This window comes from Cyprinodon variegatus, unplaced genomic scaffold (assembly GCF_000732505.1).
Source record: "Cyprinodon variegatus isolate N-32 unplaced genomic scaffold, C_variegatus-1.0 Scaffold416, whole genome shotgun sequence".
Classification (NCBI taxonomy): Eukaryota; Metazoa; Chordata; class Actinopteri; order Cyprinodontiformes; family Cyprinodontidae; genus Cyprinodon; species Cyprinodon variegatus.
In genome coordinates, this window is record NW_015150869.1 from 236,933 (window position 1) to 245,219 (window position 8,287).

Sequence of the window (8,287 nt, forward strand, 5' to 3'; positions counted from 1 at the left end):
TAGCTGTATTTTTTTAAACGAGTTGTAAAAAGTTGAACAGTAGCTGTTGGCAGTAAGGATCTTCTGAAGTAGCCGGTCTTGCACTGGATCATAAAAAACCTTTGACCGAAGACAGAAGGCAGACTCTTCCTGCTGAGACTGAGGTCTTTGGGAGTGCAGGGGGCTCTCCCAAAGACCTTGTGATATCACTCTGTTGTGGCATCAGCCGTCCTCTATGGAGTTGTCTGTTGCAGCAATGGTTTATTTGTAGCTGAGAGAAAGCGGCTGGATAAGCTGATCAGGAAGGCCAGCTCTGTGATTGGATGCCCTCCGGGCTCAGTGCAGGAGGTGGGAAACAAAAGGATCCTAACTAAATTAACATCTCTGTTGGATAATGTTTCCCACCCCATGCATGAAGCTGCAGAAAAGGAGAGCTCCTTCAGGGACATACTGCTGCACCCTAAATGCACCAGGGTGCGTTATCACAGATCCTTCCTCCCAGCAGCTTCAAGACTTTATAACATCACTGTTCCCAACAACCTAAATAAGTTGCTACATTCATGCTGGTTTTGCACAGTTTTAGTCAGTTAAATGCCATTCTGTGGTCATTTTGCACATCTCTGATGTTGCTGCTATTGTTCATATATTCATTACTGTAAAAATTTCCATAGTTGTATATTGGTTATTTTATTCTCCGGGTCCACAGTTTTTTATTGTTAAAACACTTTAAAGTACAATATTGTATTGTTTATCTTTTAATTCTTCACTAGTATGTTGTTCTTATACCTTTTTGTAAGGTCCAGATTTTTGTAAGGTGACAATTTTTTTCTATAATCTTTTTGCTGCTGTAAACACCAGAATTTCCCCATTGTGGGACAATAAAGGGATTTTCTATTCTATTAAATTGTAAAAATCATTATAAAATAAAGTGCAATTTATCTACAAGTTATTTCATTGTGGATATGCTTGCAAGCACTATATGCTTTCACTAAAAAAGAATGTCTAAAGTTTTCCTTCTCACTACCTTGTTATGTTGTGCATATCCTCAGGACATGAGGATACGTCATCTGGATCCCTTTCAACTAGATAATAGAAGAAAAGAACATGGACCACGAGTGTAACCAGCACCTTCAGGGAGCCCTGAGAGACGGGACAGAGAGCAGGTGACTGAGTTTGTCCTTCTAAGTGCTAATGTAAACCAATTTGTTTGTGTATGTGACCAGAACGTGTACAGAAAATAAAGATGATTACATTACAGGATCAGAAAAGTGTGGGATAAAAGTGAAAATGTGACAAACACAAAGATTGAGTTGCAGCTCTGCAGTTTGTCTTGTAAGGTTGAAGTGAGGCTCAGTTTAATCTGGCTCAGCAGGAGTGACGCACAAACTCCCTGCCACAGGCTGCAGACACACTCTAATCCCATTAGCCTGCGCTGTCCATGTCTCAGTGTGTTATGCAAAAGTTAGACGTAATATGTCTTACCATGTAGGGATGTTTAATTCTCAAAACAAAAACCTCTGGATTTCCAAACAGTAGAAAATTATTTTTCTATCCATTGTCTCTGGACATTTATCAAGGGGGAATAATGCCTACCTCCAGCAGTCACTGGGTGCTACTCAGAGAACATCCTTAAAGTACATTAGTATGATTCACCATTCTAAATAAGGAAACACCATAGGAAATTTTTAAATGTTTCTAAAAAAGTGGATGTAGCCCTTAAAGTGTAAAGCTACATCCATGTAAACAAAAACCCCTGATTATATCAAAATGCAAAAATTCCTGCCATATAAAAAGTTCATATCACTTTACATTAACATTTGTTGCATTTTTAGACTAACCAGCTCAGTGAAGCTCAGTGAGATTCTTCTCCAGTTTGTGGAATCATTGGCTCTTTAGTTTATATGTCAGTGACTGATTATTTTATTACATATATATATATATATATATTTTTTTTTTTATATTTTTCTCTTTTTATTATTGTTCTTGTTTTTGTCTGTCTATGGACCATAATTGTGTCTAAATAAAGAGATTGATTGATTGATTAACCATGAAAATCTAATAATACAAAAGACTGTTATAATAAGTGTATCAGATACTTTCCCAAAAAGCAACACTGAATTTTGCATTTGTCCATCTCTTATGGCTCTATACCAATAACAACAATCGTTAGTTTGTGTCTTTTTATTACAAATCATATTGTCCCACTGTAACACACTCAAGCTCTTCACAAAGCCATAGTTTACTGAGAAAAGAATCAATGGATGGATGGTAAATAAATGGATGGGTGGTATATATATATATATATATATATATATATATATATATATATATATATATATATATATATATATATATATATATGCATTTGAATGTAATAGTAAATCATAAATGGATGTTATGTTTAAAATGGTGTATAACTGAATATTGAGATTAAAATCAAATTTACTGATATCATTAGTTGGGAATAGATACTGAAAAAAATGTGAAGGCAAAGTGCCTAAAGAAATGTGTAGTTAAAGGTGCCGTAGGAGATGTTTTCTGACACATTTTTTAGCACATGACTTGAAGATCTCCCCACAGCCGCTAAGCAAGCAGTGAAATAGAAGGTCTGGAAGTGAAATGAAAAAATAAATGGTCCCCGCTACAGTGTGAAATCAATCAGTAACCCCCACCAATCACAAACCACGGTCCGTGGTCCCCTAATGGTTCCTGACTCGTCAATCATGGTCGTCTGCTTGTCCCTCCCCCCTGTGCGCGTAGTCTGACACATGAACGAATCAATCCCCCATTGCTTTTGCAGGACTCCATGGCTAGAAGCTTGCCACTGTTATGCCACGTTCACACCTAAAGTAGCTAAAGCAGCAAAAACACTGTTCTGACGTGCAGCTGAAGCAGGTCTGCTGCTCTAGCTGCATGGTGTAAAAAGTGGGTCTGATGCGCGTTGGTGTGTCTGATGGCAGCTATATATGCTGTGATCAATGGGTAAAAAGTAGTTTGAATCTATTTTGAAGTGAGAAAGTCCACCTGAAAACATCGTCAGTGTGGTCAGTTCATCCAGATTACCATGCTGCCTTCAAATATTCTTTCTGTCGGAGCCGCTCAGATCCCTGTACACAGGCGGTGCACTGTCACTAGGAATCCCATTCAACAGCAGCCTCTGGTCCGGTTGCCTCTTCACAGTTTGCCATGGCGCCGGGAAGGCGTTTTTCATGTACGTAATCCAAACTGCAGGCACCAGGATAATAAAAATTAAAATTTTATGAATGTCATTTTAAGTTAATTTAGGTGTTCATAAACTGTTTCAGGGGAGTGGTGATAACGCTCTGCATCATCACTGCTGTCTGTCTCCCTGCCAACTCTGAGATCAGCAACACGCTACTTCAGCTGCTCAGACGCGCTGCTCCTCCTGCTCTAGATGCGTTGCGGGACCTTTTGCTGTGCCATGATGCACGTCAACCATTGACTTTGCATGTAAACTAGCTGCTTTTGCTGCCTCTGCTGCTTTAGGTGTGAACGTAGCATTATGTTGTTTTTAGCTCGTGTCAGAACCTTGACTCCGCTTGTTTCGTTCTCGATCTCTGAAACATCTGAACACCTCGACAGACAGCATGCGCGTTCATGTGTTCTGAAGGCGTGGTTTCGAGGTGTGGTCTGAAGGGAGAGGCATGGTGGTGTACGTTCAAAAATATAGCTTGCTGGAACCATTTTTCCAAGATCTCTTACGGCACCTTTAAGTAAATAAATTGGATATTTTAGACAAAGTTGTTCAAAAATATTGAATTGTTTCTCCTTTGTTTTAATAGATTGGTAATTGTTTTCAATTAATAAATCCATTTATATGTTTCTGATTCAGTAGATTGGCCTAGAAAAAAGCATAATTCCCAGTGCTGATAAGTCTTCTTGAACGCTGCACTCAAGAATGTCTTGCAGTTGTTGTTTTTGTTCTTTCTTAATGTAATAATTAAGACAAAACCATGACAAAACAAACTTCTTTCACTCTGTTGTATAATAGCTAAACATCATTATGAATACTAGAGCATATGTACACAGGTTATTAAATTAAAACTATGATACTTCTTTTCAATGTTTTGAATTATAAATTATCCGGTACTGCCATCAAATAAATAGATAATAGGCACTCAGACAGCTTTTAAGTAAAAATGACCAAACCTCTAAGTAGAACTATATGTACATTATGGACCAGAATCTATTCATTAACCTTATTGTAAGGTGAATCTTTATGAGATGTAGCCATATTGAACACCTATATAATGTCTGAGGGTTAAAAAAAATATTTTATATACCGTACTTTAATGTTTATTTTCTTTGTATTTGTATCGATATTTAAACCTTTTGGTGCTGCTTTCACAAAAATCATTGTTCTTCTTATTGGGCTTTCAATACCTTAAGAAGGGGACATGGAGAAAAAAAACACAAAACAATTTCTTGACTATAACCCTCAGATTAAATCATGTGGCTACAAAATAAAAGAGGAAATATGACAAAATGAGCACTTAAACCATGTAACTGTAGATGTAGACAAAATAGAAGGTGTAGACAGTGGAAAATAAACAGCAAGTGCTGCTGCAGATCCATTAGCAAACTTGTGTGTTTGTGAGAGTGTGTGCATGTTTTTCTCTGCAGTAGTTGTTATACTGCTAAGCTCCTGTCTCAGCAATAAACAAAAAAAAAACAACCTTTCTGCCTGAGATGACTCTTTACTGCAGCAGATGTACAGTATACAGTAGGAGGCTCAGCTACCACACTGTAACATTTATATTAGTTATGAAATAAAACACATTCCTGGCATAACAAATGCTTTAGTGAAGAAAAAAGTGAATGTAAATCACAAACCAACAGGAACACTTGGTTTATATCTCAAACTATTTAAAATCATTACATGTTTACGTGGTTATTGTCCAATCAGGGAAAGGAAATCAGGAGAAAAACTTTCTGGAAGCAATGGCTTGAAACCTAGGATTGAAAGGAAAAGCTGTGTAATATTGCAATTTTGCCAAAATTTGTTGTAATTATGAGTGACAGTCTATTTATAAAGCTAATTCACAAAACTGAGACTCATTTGATGCTTCTTATAGATTTATACCGGGTTACTGAATTGAATAAGAGGGGGAATATTACAATCATCCAAGAACAGAGCTATGAAACTATCATTTAAAGAAAACTGATGTTGCTGTGAGATGAGATGTGGGTGTGGTGCGCGTGTCAATGCAGAGCTAATAATACACTCTTAATATGCCCAAGACATGCTGGAGGGACTACATCTGTGGGCTGGCCCTGAAACGCTTCGGGCTTCTCCCACATCCAGCTAAAGGAGGGGTGTGTGTGTGGAGGGAAGTCTGGGAGTCTCTGCTGAGACAGCTGCCCGATAACCAGGTCCCAGATAACAGTAAGAAGATGAGTAGGAGTACAAATGCCTGATGTGCAAATCTAATGTCTTAGCTTTGAATACTAAATGAGTTAAAATGTTGACATGAAAGCAACTTACTACATAGCAATAAATATATTTAGAAATGTAAATTATATATAATGTTATTAATGATACCCTTCACTAAGTGATTAGATGTTTTTGTAAGCTTAATGTCAGCATTTGTATTGAGAGCCAGAGAGTGTGTGAGAAATCTGATTCCTAGAACATGACCAGTAATCTAATAGAAACAGGGCCGGGGACACATGAAAGAAACATTAGCCAGCCAGTGGAGAGATGACAGGAAAGAGCTGCAATTTATAGCCTAGTTGCCAAATCCATATCACACATTATTAGAAACACAATGAAAGAGGAATCAACTTTTAACTTTGAAGCCAATTTGTTTGATATTTACCAGATTCTCTCTCAGTCAGACTTTTCATGTTGTTGTAGAAAAAATTGTAATATTTAGTCCAACACTTGTATTTATTTGGTGTGAAATTATGAAAATTGTAGCAGGTATTAACAACAACAAAAAGCAAAAATGTTTCTCTGCATACAAGAAGATCAATTGTGTTTCTAAAAAAATCTATAATGTAAAACAACACAGGCTCAAAAATAGGGACTTTTCCTTTGAACTCCATTGCTCCAGAATGGAACGCTTGTACAAAATCAATGCATATTTTCCATAAAGTAATTATTTTACATTTACTCTCAGACTCTACAAAAGCCCTTCTAAACTGTCAGGTGTTAAGTGTAAAGTTTCCTCCAAACTAATATTACACCTGTTTAGAAAATAAGCTGACATTTCCTCTCTGATGGTGAATGCTGTGGTTGCAGAACACAAACTGCAATGCTGTTTAGACTTATTTGATTTGCTGGGCTTGGACTTCATCAGTATTATCAATCAAAGCCAGTCTCGAAGGAAGCAAGCTTAACATTAGAAAGGGCTGGCTGTGAAAAAATAACTTTGTCCCAATATTTAGTTGCTAAAGGTGCAGATGTCGGATTTTGGTAGAAAATAACCTTAGAGGAAAACTATAATTAACAAAATTGCATCTGTGAGAGTGGCAGCTTTCCCCTCAGTACTAATCCACAGGGAATATTTTGATCTTAACATAATCATCCCTTTGCATTGTGTTTATGCAACATGAGAAGTAGCTACAGGGAGATCAGAAAAATTGAATATTAAGAAAGAGATGGGTTTAAAAAGGTTTTAAGGCACTGATAGGAGGAAAGGAAAGGCAGAGAGGATCAGGACTGTGTTATGCACTAGCAGATGGATGGATAATGTGCTTATAACCAAAGATCCCCCAAGAGACATTGCTGTCTGGCTGTGTCACTCAACATGCTTTTCTCAACTTTTCTGACACTTGTAGTCTGTCATCCCCTCCCTTAGGCTGCTGTGTTTTCCCACTTGTTTTCTATTCATTCTGCTTTACTTTTCTTTTCTCCTGTAAGCAGTTTTCTCACTCTAATGGATGGTGCTAATGTCCGTAATTGGTAGCGTCTGTTTGGAGGGAGATCCCTTCCTGCAGCTGCTCACTGCAGGACACATCAGACTTGCTGAGATCATTCCCTCATTCATTTAATCGATCCTGTTACTGTTTCTCAGTGCAGTATTATGGCTGCTCCCTCTCATTCATTCCATCATTGATATGTTTATTCTTCTATCTAATGATTTCTTTGTCAGTTATCTTCCCATTAAACCTGTTAATGTTTGTCTACCCAAGGACTAAAATATTATTTAATTCAGAGTAATAAACCCTAAACTAACCACCCAGTCACAATTACAAGAGGAAAAACTACAATGATCCCTATAGCTTTGATAGCAGAATTCCAGTGCAATAGCACTGAAATAGCATTCTTTTTTTATTTTTTTTTATCATGTATTCTGTGCATTGGTGTTATGTTGTTATGTCTGATCTAAGTAAGATTAATTAATATTGACCGATGTGAGATTTTCAGAATATACACTAACAATTTTAAGAATTGTATAAATAGTAAGAATTTACACCACAACAGACCTTATTTGAGATGTCATAACCACTTTATCCTAAGTTTCACTCTAATCAAAAAGTTGCACAGAGCCACTCTGTGCCCACAGTTGGTCAGTCTTCCCAAGGGATGGTCTGTACCATCTGAAGCTTCAATACCCGTGTTTTGTTTTGCAAGCTGACACGTCATTATCTAAAAAGTTGTCTAGGTCCTCAGTGGTCCATTAACCAAACCCTGTAGAGACTGAGCCGGTCCATTATGTCTGTCCCACCAACCACTATGGCCTTTCAACATCTTCATCTGCGACAACCACCTGCTCACAGCTGCACAACAGGGACTCGTTTAAATGAGAGTGCCTCATTATTTAAGATGATGAACTATTTCTATTGATTGTCTGGATCAGGTGGTTCATAAATCAGACTAAGAGACCATCAGGCTACATTACGCCACAATTGATGTCATTGTTGGCTCCAGCCCATGTGAAATATAAAAAAGGTCCCAATTAGTCTTTGATCCTCACTAAACAGTGTTATCTCAAAAGAAAAGAAAAATTCTATTTAATTCAGTTTTTCATGACATATTTATTGAATTGAGTCAAATTGTTCTCTCAAATTCCAGTTTTTCAAAAGTAGAGCGAGGTGCATATTTTATGATTCGTTTTTAATCCACAGGTTCTGTTAGAACCTTAGAAATTGACGCATAGCTAAAAATTAGACAAAAAAACTGAGTTTTAGCTTGAATACATATGTAATGTTATTGTGCTAAATGTCATGTATTTCATATTGAAAGTTTATTTTAGAACTTGTAAAGAAAGGACAGTTTGTGATTGGATTGGGGGGAGTGTTACATATTCAAAGCTGTTTATACTGTCTTTTTTTAGCAGTG

At 37.1% G+C, this 8,287-nt stretch overlaps 1 protein-coding gene across 2 annotated transcripts in view; it reads left to right on the forward strand.

The window, feature by feature from the left end:
• Positions 1-1,022: 1,022 nt before the first annotated feature.
• LOC107093260 (FERM and PDZ domain-containing protein 1-like) overlaps positions 1,023-8,287 on the forward strand; it is a 38,619-nt gene continuing 31,354 nt past the window's right edge. Inside the window, exon 1 of one of the 2 annotated variants that reach the window (XM_015388224.1) lies at positions 1,023-1,142. The gene's annotated coding sequence lies outside the window, so the exon portion shown is untranslated. The remainder of the gene's footprint in view (positions 1,143-8,287) is intronic. The other variant, XM_015388225.1, reaches the window with a different exon arrangement.